We start from the raw sequence: 12,787 nt of genomic DNA, 5'->3' as shown, positions 1-12,787 counted from the left end.
CAAGGAACTTCAGATCAGAGTTGAGGAGTTGGAATTCAAGCTGCAAACACTGCATCACATCAGGTAATGGTTACACCCCTCAAAGTTAGGCGATCAAATTTGGTTTGTGATCAGGAACATGGGTGTGTGATGGCAGAAGAAGCACATATATGGATTCAGGGGTAAAGTTCAAGGAGTTTCAGCCCCAGCAATTGATAACATTTATGAGTTCCTTGCGAGCTGTGCAGACGAGAGAGAAGGGAATGCAGGATAATGAGAGAATTGACCACAGCACTATGGACATGGAGCCATTCAAGGAAACAGGAACATAGTAGTGGCAGGGAATAGCAGAATTAGTGTGATAGATACTGTCCTCTGCAACCATGAGTGCACGTCCTGAAATCTGTATTCCTAACCAGTACCAGGTTAAGGACATCTTCTCAGGGCTGGAGAGGAACTTGGAGTGGGCAGAGAATGATCCAACAGTCATCATCCACATTGGTAACAATGACATTGAGAAGTATTTTTCCCAAGAGGTTCTGCTGAAAAAATGTGAACAATTAGAAATTAAATTAGAAAGCAAAATCTCCAAGATTTTAGAATTACTTCTTCAGCCCCGGGCAAACTGACTCAGGTCAATAAAGTCAAGGAATTAAATGTGTGGCTCAAAGGTTAGTGCGAAAAAAATGGGTTTCAATTCACTAGACTGGCACCAGTATTGGTGCAGATGGGTTTTGTTATGATGGATTAGGATTCACTTGAATCATACTTGAACCCTGATTAAATGAATATCCAGTGTTGTGGAGAGGGCTGAATAGAAGGGCGACGGTTCTGGAGGGGGAAAAAATTGACTTGTAAAGAAAGACAGCATTGTTGGGCAGTTATTTGGTATGATATCCAGGTTGGGAAGAAAAGGGGCAGAATGCACAAACATAATTAAAAGCAGAAAATATGAATCAAAGGCAAAAACAAATAAAAAAGCAAAACTAATAGCTCTTTACTTGAATGCACATAGTATTCATAAGAAAATAAATGTATTAACAGCAGAAAGGAGTATGATCTTTTAGCCATTATGGTTAAAAGAATATCCAAGCTTGGAATGAAATATTAATGGATGACGCATGACTTCTCATCTCTATTTCAAATCTGCTACCTCTAACCCTAAACTGTGATCTCTCAATACAATCTTCAATACAAACATGGCTGATCTTATCTCATCTCAGCCTCAACATCACATCCTTCCAGCTCTCCTTAATTTTACTCAATGTCTTGGAATCTACTGGACTCTGGGGTACTGAATTCCACAGATTCACAACCCTTTGAGAGAAGCAATTCTTCCTCTTCTCTTTTAAATCTGCTACCTCTTGCCCTAAACCATGATCTCTTAAACTAGATTGTACACAAGGGGAAAACATATGCTCTCCGTCTACCTTTAAAACCTTGTACATCTCAATTAGATGCCTCTCATTGTTCTAAACTGTAGAGAATATGGGCTTAAACCGAACCTCTCTTCGTAAGACAAACTCCTCATCTCTGGAATCAATCTGATGGGTGAGTTAGAGAAGGAACAGCTTCACCGGGAATAAGGGGACTTTAAAGGCTGAATTCAAACAAGGTTAGCAGATGCCAGGTAAATTAAAACCAACTTGGCAGGTGTTGGATAAAGCAAGTGGTATCAATCTCAAATGTTATGATTTTACATAGATTGCAGAAGAAATACTATGGAGGATTGTTAAGTCATGGTACTCCATGTTAGATGGACATAAAAAAAAAAGAGAGCTTTGGATGAAGAGAAACAAAATTAACCAGATCAACAAATTCTCTTTCTTAAGTTAGTTTAAGAATGGGCTGTTTCTCAAAACACATCCAGTGAAATCTGCTGAGATGTGGAATTGCATTGCAAAAGCAAAAGGAATACAGTACTTGCTCAAAATTTGTGCCAGGTCATGTTAAGACCTCAAGGCATACTTTGGCTTTTGCAGCCAAAGTGGAAATGGCAGATAAGGGGGAAAAGTTGAATAAATACTTTTCAGTCACAGGGTAGAACACACAGATAGTATTAAATACAATAATTATCAATAGCAAAATGTTTTAGGGATACTTGTGGGGCTAAAGGTTAGTAAGCACCCGGAACCTGATGGGTTGCATCAGCAGATATTAACGGAAGCAACCACAGAGATAGTGGATGCTATGCTACTAATCTTTCAAGAATCCTTTGATTTTTGGAAAGCACCAGAGGACTGGAAAACATTTTTTAAAAAGGGAATGGAGTATTGAAATAGTCTTGCTGATTTAATCAAGGCATTAGTTAGACCACATCAGAATACTGTGAAATGCTTTTTTTGTCTCCTTATCTAAGGAAAGAGCAGAGAATTGTTACAACACCAAAGGAGGCCCATAATGCAGCATTCACAACTGTACACAATACTCCAGCTGAGAGCTAATAAGTATGTTATAAATTTCAGCATCTCCTTGCTCTCGCACACTCTATCCCATTAATAAAGCCAATAACATTATATGCTTTAATAACTGCTCCCTCCACCTGTCCTGCACCTTCAAAGATCCGTGCACATATACACCCAGGTCCCTTTGATCCTGCATCCACTTTAGAATTGTATTCAAAGTTCCCTCTGCAAACGTGCATCACCTCCCACTTCTCTGCATTGAATATAATCTGTCACCTATCTGCCAAATCCACCAACTTGTAAATATCTTTTTGGAGTTCCACACTGTCCACCTCTCAGTATACAGTTCTTCAAAGTTTTGAATTTGTGCATTGTACACCAAGATTCAGATCATTAATTTATATCAGAAAAATCAAGAATCCAGATGCTAACCCTGGGGACTACAAACCTTCCGCCAGCCTGAGAAATATCCATTGACCATTACTTTGTGTCCTGTCTCTCAGCCAACTTTGTGTTTGTGTTATTACTGTCGCTTTTATGCCATGACCTATAATTCACCACACAAGAATGTTGTGTGTTGTATTTAACACTTTAAAGCTACATCAGTTTTGCCCTGATTGAGACAGTCACCTCTTCAAAAAATTATAGCAAGTTAGTTAAACATGATTTCCCTTTAAAAATGCATGCTGACTCTTCCTTATCAACCTATTTCTGTGTGACTAATAATTCCATCCCAAATAACTGTTTCTAGAAGATCCCCCACCACTGATATACTGCCTAAAGTCTCATGTAGTTGATCCTTGATATGGAGTGTTTCTTTACAAGGAGAAGTTGCATATGTTGAGCCTGTATATATTGGAAATTAGAAGAATGAGAAGTGCCCTTAATGAGACATATAAAGTTTCTTAGGGAACTTGCATGGTAGATGCAAGGGGGCAGGTAATTTTCCTCTTGTCAGACATTACAAGGCTAGACGGTTGTCCATTTAAGGCAGAGGAGGACAACTTTCTTCTCAGAGGGTCATAAGTCTATGGAATTCTTTAGTGTAGAATGTTGTAGACGCTATGTGATTAAGTATATTCAAGACTGACAGGAACAGCTGATTTTTAAACAGTAACGGAATCAAGGATTAAGAGTAAAGGCAGGAAAGCGAACTTGAATTCTCAGGTAAGGCATGACCTCACTGAATGGTGGAATATTACCAATGGGCTGAATGGCCTACTTCTGCTACACAAGTACTTATGCTGCCTGTTATTATTTTAAGGTGCAATAAACTGCCTACCTGCTGGCTTAAAAGGATATAACAGTTTCATAGTGGACCTAATTTTCCATATTTCATTTCAATTTGTGCCTGAAATGTGGAACATTGGCATGTGTGCACACATAAATATTCCTAATGCTAGGCCAAAAGACTCAAAGTATAATCATTACTAATGTCCCAAAGGCTGTAAGTACTATACTATTGGGGCAGATACTTCGTTGCAGTGCAACAATTTACTTGTTCGTTTCTTGTGTAACTTATGCTTGAAGATCATACTCATTTGACTTGTTTTTGAATATTAAAAGCTGTTCACTGAATCCCCCTGCTTATCATGCTATTCCCATTAATGATAGCCCTTTTATTGTTTTGCATGTAGTAGTGCAGGAGGAAAACAAAAGCTGTTCAACAGCACTTGCAGCCACTCTGTGATCCTCAAACAGTAGGATCCATGTGTCCTATCTCCCTCACATATAAAACTTACCAAAGAGTTGGGCATGGTGAGTATTCTATGACTTGTGCCACATTCTGCATTGAAAATCATTGGACGTTTTTCATAACCATGTGATGTCTCAGTGCAAACTGCAGACTGTCTCCAACACATGCACTACCCATTATTAAGGTAATCACCATACTGTATTTCATTGCCATACTCACTCCAGGCATCTAACACTGCTGCCCATCTGTCCACACAGTTTTGTTTTAACTTCTTCGTTGGATGTGCACAGCACTGGCCCAATTTGCTGCCAATAGTGTGTTGCTATAATAGTGACAATGGCCCATTTTCTTGAAATGCCAGTTTTTGTGGCAATGGCAAATCCATGCAATTGCAGCTGTTCTTTTGTGGTGGTAAAGGTCATAGAATGGGAGGGCCTGAGGAAATAAGCTAGCTGAGTTGCTGCAGTGTATTCTGAAAGTACAGCATATTGCAGTGAATTAATGGCAGAGGGACTGAATACAGTGTCCAGAGGCATTTCAATCAGGTCGATGGCTTTGTAAACATTATAAGGTGTAACTAATCGAGTTTATTTCTTGTCATAATGAAATGCAAGACACTGATGCACAAGATAAATAACTGATGCTTCTTTGTTGAAGCAAGTCAGTTCACAAGGTCCAGTCGAGACACCTAACATTAATATTATGGGGATGTGAAATTTAAATAAATGGTTGGATTATTCATGGGTCAAAAATGCTTGTTTGTATAGCATTTTCCACAGTGAGAAAATATCTCAAAATCACTTTCAAAATGTTGTAATGTAGAAAATGCTACGAAGCCCACATGGTCATACATACTCATTCCTTAATCATGTGGCTTACGTTAAAAGAGACCATAGCTCAATTACTAGCTTATCAGTGATCAATACTTCTTCATAAAATTGGGCAGTAATTACAAAATGGAAATTGGCTGAGATAATGTCTATTTATCTTCTACACAAACCTAAGCATGTTTATCTGCCATGTTCCCGTATTGTTTTATTCCCATGTTCCTTCAAATGCTAGTCAGAGCCTGCCGGATGGCACTTGTTATACTCAATAAGGAGGAACAGCCTTTTGGCTTATATTCATCTTACTGTATGCAAGTATCTTTCCGCAAGCACTCAATGCTGTTGCTGTATTGGAATACACAAACTACATGTATGAGAAGAATTGGGGAATTTCCTATTTCCCAATATATTACAATGTTCTGAGTCATCCTGGTGGGTCTGTGGTGTATGCTATCTTTTGATCCATCCCAATATCCAAAACACTGCTTCAAAATGTCTAATACTTTGAATAATTTGATGGGTCCGTGGGCCTCAGTGTATCTGTGTTTCACTACTCTTTATGGTCATCTCAATGACGTAATGAGCCAGGACTGCAATGAAAAAATTAGTCTTGAAGAAGCCATCATTGCCATCCACTGTTATTTTTAAATTAATGCTGGAGGAGTGACTGACTGAAAGTGAAGGTATCAGAATTATTTGCAGGGAAGTATCGTTTTGCACAATCTTATTTAGTGGTTACAAGCTACTATAACCTAAAGGAGTGGAAACCTGAAAGAAAACAAAACAAGGTGCTGGAAACTGAAACAAAAACAGAAATAGCTGGAGAAACTCACTACATCTAATCAGCACCTGTGGAGAAAAAGTCAACATTTCGGGTCCAAAGTCTCTTCTTCAGAATTCACTGTAACTAGGCTGAAGTCGTTTGGGGGGTATGAAGCCCAGACAAAGAATAACAGCAGGATGCACAAAGGAATGGAACATTGAGCTGGGGAAAAAGAAAAGCTGCTAATAGAGACCATTAGTGGATGAAAATGGGTTGGCTATGGTGAAAGCAGCCAGTGTGAGTGTGAGAATGAGAATGAGAGTTATGAAGATGTGGGCGTACTTTAAGAGAGTTAAAAGAAGCAGAACTACTAGACACAGCACAAAGTATTGTCAATAAGGCAACAATGTAACACTTGGTCAAACAACTTAATTAGCTCATTGACGGAATTCAAATTTGTTTGTCATCTCCAGGCAATCAGTTTAAATTATACACTAAAAATATCAAACTCCAATCAAGCTTGAATTGAGTATATTGACAATCTTAAAAGCCATTGACACAATCCAATGCTTTGGGGGTATAAGATCAGGGAAAATTGACCAGTTGAGAGGAGAACTGACAAGTTCAGCATGTAAACAGACTGCCTGAAAGTAGCTCTCTTAAAAGTACCTTTTTGATCAGTAACCTTGATGAAGAAATTCCTAAGAAGAAAAGACAACACAGCAAGATCTGAACAGAAGAACGAAAGCTGCCTAGTTTTGAGATAAGAAGTCTTATTTTGTAAATCTTAATTGGGAGTTTTATCAGACTAGTATTATAGAAGGGAAGGTAACAGATTGGTTACAGTAAGGAATGGTAAATAGTTTTCGTTAGTTATTCTCTGTTATACTTTAAGAAATAAAGTTGTTAATTTTTAGTTAAAATAGTCCTTAGCCACTCGAATTTTTACAGATTACTGCATGGGATAAATCTTTTCTGTGTTGCTGGTTTTAAATTAAGCAGGAGGGTTTATCCAGTGCCATAACAGAGTGAAAGGAAGAACGTGGATGATGATACTCAGGCCCTAAAATTGTTGAATTTGATAGCGAAACCTGAAAGCTGCAGCCCCACCTGCTCCCGACACCAAATCCTGGTACCAACTTTTTCCAAGCTACAATGAATTCTGAAAGGTCACTGTATCTTAAGTGTGAACTTTGCTTTGTCTCCAAACAAGCTACCAGACCCGCTGAGTTTATCCAACAATTTCTGTTTTAGTGGAATAGCTACATGGGTGTGATCAAGAATGATTGGGCTTAGAACATGCAAGCATGTGAAAAAGCAGCACCAATATAGCTGAAAAAAGATTGCATAGTTTCTTATTCTCCTGTTGTCTTCCAAATGGAGAAAGTAGTGAAATTACGTGCTTTGCTAAACAAAAGTCATCTCTTTCCTAAAAACAGAAAGAACTGCAGTTACTGGAAATCAGAAACAAAAACAGAAATTGCTGGAAAAGCTCAACATGTCTGGCAGCATCTATGGACAGAAATCAGAGTTAATGTTTGGGTCCAGATACCCTTCCTTAGAACTGTTGTGAGGAAGGGTAACTGGACCCGAAACGTTTCTTGCCCCAGACGCTGCCATCTCTTTCATTGGTTTGAACTGCAGAAACAAACTCAAACAAGCAGACACAACGCAACCAAAATATATAGCCACATTACCTTACATCAAAGGGATATCAGAAATGACTTCTAGACTAATTAGACTCCTTGGCATCATGGTAGCCCACAAACCTACCAACACACTTGAACATCAACTAGCGAACCTAAAGGATCCATTAGATACTACCAGTAAAACTAACGTCATTCACAAGATACCATGCAAGAAATGTAAAAAACACTACATTGGACAAACTAGCAGGAAACATGCCCAGGATACATGAACACCAACTAGCCGCCAAAAGACATGACCCACTATCACTAGTTTCCACACGTAGAGTCAAAGAAGGACACCACTTTGAGAGGGACAACACACAAATCCTAGGACAGGTGAAACAAAGACACACACGAGAATTCTTAGAGGAATGGCATTCTAACCAGAACTCCATCAACAAATACATTGATTTGATCCTATCTACCTTCCCTTGAGAAAAAGAACTGGAAATGACATCACCCACCTTAAGAAACCAAGAACTATAAACAGAGGCGGGACATAACACCAGCGCTTCACCAGAGACTCTCACTAATGTTACCTAATCGTGGTGACAAAATGTCTGAAAACAAACCTTCCAGCTCAGCGAACGAACTTGCATACTTATCCCAGAGTTACAAATCTTCTCAAAAACTGTTGATGTTCTATATCACTGTTGAACAAGCTGAAGGCAAAATTCGGAAGACAAGCAGGAATCTTGACAGATATTAGCATTCCTGTCATAGGGCAATAGTTGGCTGTCAGACTGTAGACAATGATAACTCTTGTCAAATGAAGAACAGCTAGTGAATCTAGGTGTCCTTCAACACTTGCATATTAAGATGTTCCACAGATGGTACCAACGCTGTAGCAATTTCTTTGATTTTTTTATTCATTCATGGGATGTGGATGTTACTGCCTCAAAACAACATTTATTGCCCATCCCTTGAGGCGTTGAGTTGCCTTCTTGAACCACTGTTGTCCTTGGGTACAAGGATACCAACAGTGTTGCTTGGGAGGGAGTTTCATAATTCTGACCCAGCAAAACTGGAGGAACAGTGGTATACTTCTAAGTCACAATGGTTGTGACTTGTGGGAGAACTTGCAGGTTGTGGTGTTCTCTTCTTGGCTTCTTCATGAATACCCTTTTCCTTCCAGATGGTAGAGGTCATGCATTTGAAAGGAGGCATGTTGGTGGGTTACTGCGATGCATCGGTGTTTGCTAATATATATCATGGGGTAGCAGTATATATTGTAACATTTCCATTCAAGGGATGTGGGCATCAGCATTTACTGCCCAACTCTGATCTCTCAGAGGGCAGTTAAGAGTCAACCACATTGTTGCGGATCTGGAGTCACATGTAAGCCTGATCAGGTGAGGATTACAGATTCCTTCCCAAAGGATAATTATCTGGATTTCTAAAAGAATCGATAATGAGTACATTGTCACCACTAGACTAGCTTTTAATTCCAGGATTTACTGAATTCAAATTTCATCATATGCCATTGAGAGATTCAAACCCACGACCCCAAAGCAATAGCCAGGGGTTATGGGTTACTAGACCAGTAACAGTGACATTATGCTACTGCCTCCCCTAACATTTATATTCAATGTGGTGAGTAGAGTGCCAATCAAGACAGCTAGTTTGTCCTGGATAGTGTCAAGCTTCTTGAGTGTTGGAGCTGCATTCATCCAATCAATAAACTAAAAATCATTCAAGACATCTTTCAGTTAGCATTGTGGCACATGCAGGTGGGCATCACAAAACACAGACACCCGATTCTGAGATTTTTATGATTATGGTTGTTCAGAAATGTCTAATAGAATTCTTTCAGATGCATTTCAGGAGAACAACTGGATCAGGATTTCAGTTCTTACAGTGAAGTGAATGAGGGTTTCTCAACAAGCTGGGTTGCTTTCTCTCATCACGCTGTGACAACTGGGAATCCGAACAATTTACAAACAAAATATAACTCCAGACAGCCATAAATCCAGGTAAGTGGATTTCCTATATATATAGACCCACGCAATTAATTTAAATCTCATTTAATTCACTTAACAATTAATCAATTTGAGTGTGGTATGTCCTGCTGTTCTTCTCATCACTCACAACAAAAGAAAAACAGGTTCAGATGTCCATATGCACCACTGTACACAATCCTTATAACAGGAATTTTCAAAAAAAAAGAGAAGTATCGCCATATGTTACTAGGATAACCTTTTTAGGATAAATGCAGTAACATTTTCACACGTTAGGTCAGATCATAATGTCGACAGATCTCCAGGAATACTCCACCCAAAGTTGGGTAGTGTTCTCAGGGATAATCAGTAAATAGGAAAAGATGCCAATACACAGCACTGGGACAGTCAGGTACTTCAGGCAAAAGTATAGTTCAGAAGTGTGAACCAAACTTTAATCAATAATGTATGCAGAGTTAAAATTATTGGATTTCAAATTTCCAATAAAGTTATTTCACTCTTATTGACCCAATAAAAGAAATGCTAAAAAGGCATGAGGGTGCTTGAGCTCCCATAAACTCAAATTAACCAGTATTCCAATCAGATAAATTCGCCATTTGTAAAGCTTCACATCAACTTCGACAATGCTCATCCTTACTGTAAAATAACATAGGACCTCTGAGTGGGAGTAGGGCAATCGATCCCTTAAGTCAGCCCTACCAATCTATAAGATTATGGCTGATCTGTCCCAGTCCTCAACTCTTTCATGCCAGCTCCTCATAGCTCTAAACTCCTTGATATTTCAAGAAAAAAGCTCTCCCTCCTCTTTCAATGCATTCAGCAACCTAACCTCCACAATTCTATGCAGTACAGAATTCCAAACATTCATTATCCTCAGAGAAGAAATTCATTTTCATCTCATCTTTAAATGAATATACCCTTATTCTATAATTAGGTTTCATGGTTGAATATTTCCCAACTAGTAAAGACTTCTCAACAAATCCCCCAGTCAAGGTCCTTAAAAATGTTGTACGTTTCAATAAGAACACTCCTCATTCATCTAAAACGCTAATAAATAAAGGCCTTCCTCCATCCCAAGAATCAGTATAGTGAATCTCTTTTGAAGTGGCTCTCATATGAGCATATCCTTTCAAGAATGCGGACCAAAACTGTACTAGCAAAACAGCCTTCAGTAAAGTGACTTTGCCAACGATACATTATCATGGATATGTCCCACTTTGTATTTCAACTTTGGTATTTGATCCTTGCTGAAAGTTTCATTTGACAATTTTCATACACAAGTAGCATAATACAATAATCAGATTATTTGTTTAAATGAGGAGGTTAAAAGTTAGATACATTTCTGCAATGTAGTAATCTATGTATTATACTCAGAAATAATGAAACATTTACAACAGATGAAGAGCTACTCACGTTAAACATGCCTTCCTACACTGGGTCCAATGTCCTGCAGGTCACAGTGCATCAAGTAGGTATTTAGGTACTTTTTAAAAAAAAAACTGAACAGGTTGAGGTGGCACAGATTCAAACCAAGAAATGTGCTCAATTTTCTGAAGTATACCTCTTACTGCTTTGTTGACAGGTCATATTCATTTCAGCAAAAAAGTACCCCCAAAACTCAGTTACTATAAAACCCACAAAGTGGACTCATAATCTAGATGGAAAAGTCAGACATATAAATCACTGATCTGAAATTTAGCAATCAGCCTTCATGTCAAGAGGAAAATAATATAGAAGTGCTTCCAATCTTGACTATTACCAACATAATATAAAACTTTGAATTAAGTTAATTTAGAAACAGTAGTCTTTGTTATAAACACAATTCCAGGTTAAAATCCACATAGTAATTATGATTAAAGATAAATGTGATCATTTATCTAGAAATTGTCTGTAATACATGGGATCCACAATTAAAAACTTGAATCGTGGCATCCACTAGAATGGGAAGGTGCTACAGTCCGACAATGTTTGCGGAGAATTGTACTGATTCAAAAGACTGAAAACGAACACAAAAAAAAGGAAAAAATAACCAACATGAGCATATAAAATACAATCATGGCTTTTCCATTTTACTTTTAAATCACATTTTCTTCAACATGGCCAAGTGACAGGAAATGTAATCTGGCACAAGTTGGTTAGCTGACAGTTCCTCAAAAACTATTTGGAACATAATTTAGAGGTTCAACAATAATCCAAACTCTTGCTGTGCGGATTTTATTCTTTGTAAGATAAGTGGAGATGTTGAATGTCCAAGAAATACTGTTTGACAATTACAAAATGCATAAGGAGAGAGAGGCATATATTGGGAATGGAATATTTTTGCCATTTCAAGAAACAGGTAATTAAGTACAAGCTCCTCACAACGTGCCATTCGTCCAACATTCAATGGCAACTGTTATTATGCATAATGCAAATTTTTCTACTTCAACGGCATGTGTGGCCTTTCAAAGGCTGGGTCAAACTACGGACTAGCTTGGGTCAATGATTATGAAAAATGGGAAAGAAACAGCTCATATTACTTTAGTACATAGTTTTTACTACCAGAAACTAGATAACTTGCAGATCCCACTTTCTCATGCTGTTACAACCCTGAAACAAAATAGCAGTTTACAAACCAACCATCTTAGTCCTCCATGATCCAACAGGTTCTGTTATTTTGATCTATAGCAACAAGATTCACAGAAAACTATACTTGTAAGATTAGCTGGCTCCATTCAGATGAGATCTTTTGAAAGTGCAGTTAAATAGGAGGAATAGACCTCAGCAATCTCCGGTGTTAACAGCTTATTTGGAAAATAGAAATTTCTTACGTGCTATACCAGGAGATTTGACTGTTGAACTAAGCTTGTTGTACTTTGCACATCATCAGCAATACAGTTCTTCCAAAAAGCATAGTTTTTAATCATACTACAAACCTTATATCATTGCCAGAGAAAAGAAATAAGCCAACAGAAATCTGTTTTTCTTTGCAATATTTTCTTTTCTGTAAAATCACTTACTCGCTTATCAATACCACTTTTTTCAAACAGCCTTTGAGCCTCCAACACATCTGTTCTTCATTGTTCTACACGGGACATTCATAAATGAAATGAAATACTTGAGTTCTACTAAACTTACAGCATCTTCCCTTGAAACAATGATAATTCCTCCAACTAAAATGGATCAATAGATGTAGAAAGAAACCAATTAATTTGCATAGTATTAAATATACTTCATTTTTGATAGTTTTCAAATATTTATCAACACTCATTTATGTACTGTAATACTGAAAACAGAAAAACAAGTAAATGAACTTGCTTCTTTTGCAAGTTTCTTTTTCTGCACTCTTCATCACAGACTAAAGATGCATTACATTTGAATTGTTAAGGGGCTTCAAGCAATAGTCAATTAACACACCAATACTTTGTTCAGTTGCCTACACAATCTTTTATTCTTCACTTAACAAATACTATAAATTCCAATCAAACATAA

General features: G+C 37.8%; 1 protein-coding gene across 1 annotated transcript in view; it reads right to left on the bottom strand.

Annotated features, from left to right (window-relative positions):
- ola1 (Obg-like ATPase 1) overlaps positions 1 to 12,787 on the bottom strand; it is a 216,548-nt gene that overhangs the window by 78,252 nt on the left and 125,509 nt on the right. The window lies entirely within an intron of this gene.

The sequence above is a fragment of the Chiloscyllium punctatum genome, chromosome 10 (genome assembly GCF_047496795.1).
Source record: "Chiloscyllium punctatum isolate Juve2018m chromosome 10, sChiPun1.3, whole genome shotgun sequence".
Taxonomy (NCBI): Eukaryota; Metazoa; Chordata; class Chondrichthyes; order Orectolobiformes; family Hemiscylliidae; genus Chiloscyllium; species Chiloscyllium punctatum.
The sequence above is the reverse complement of the archived record's forward strand: the minus strand, read 5'-3'. Positions and strand labels throughout refer to the sequence as shown.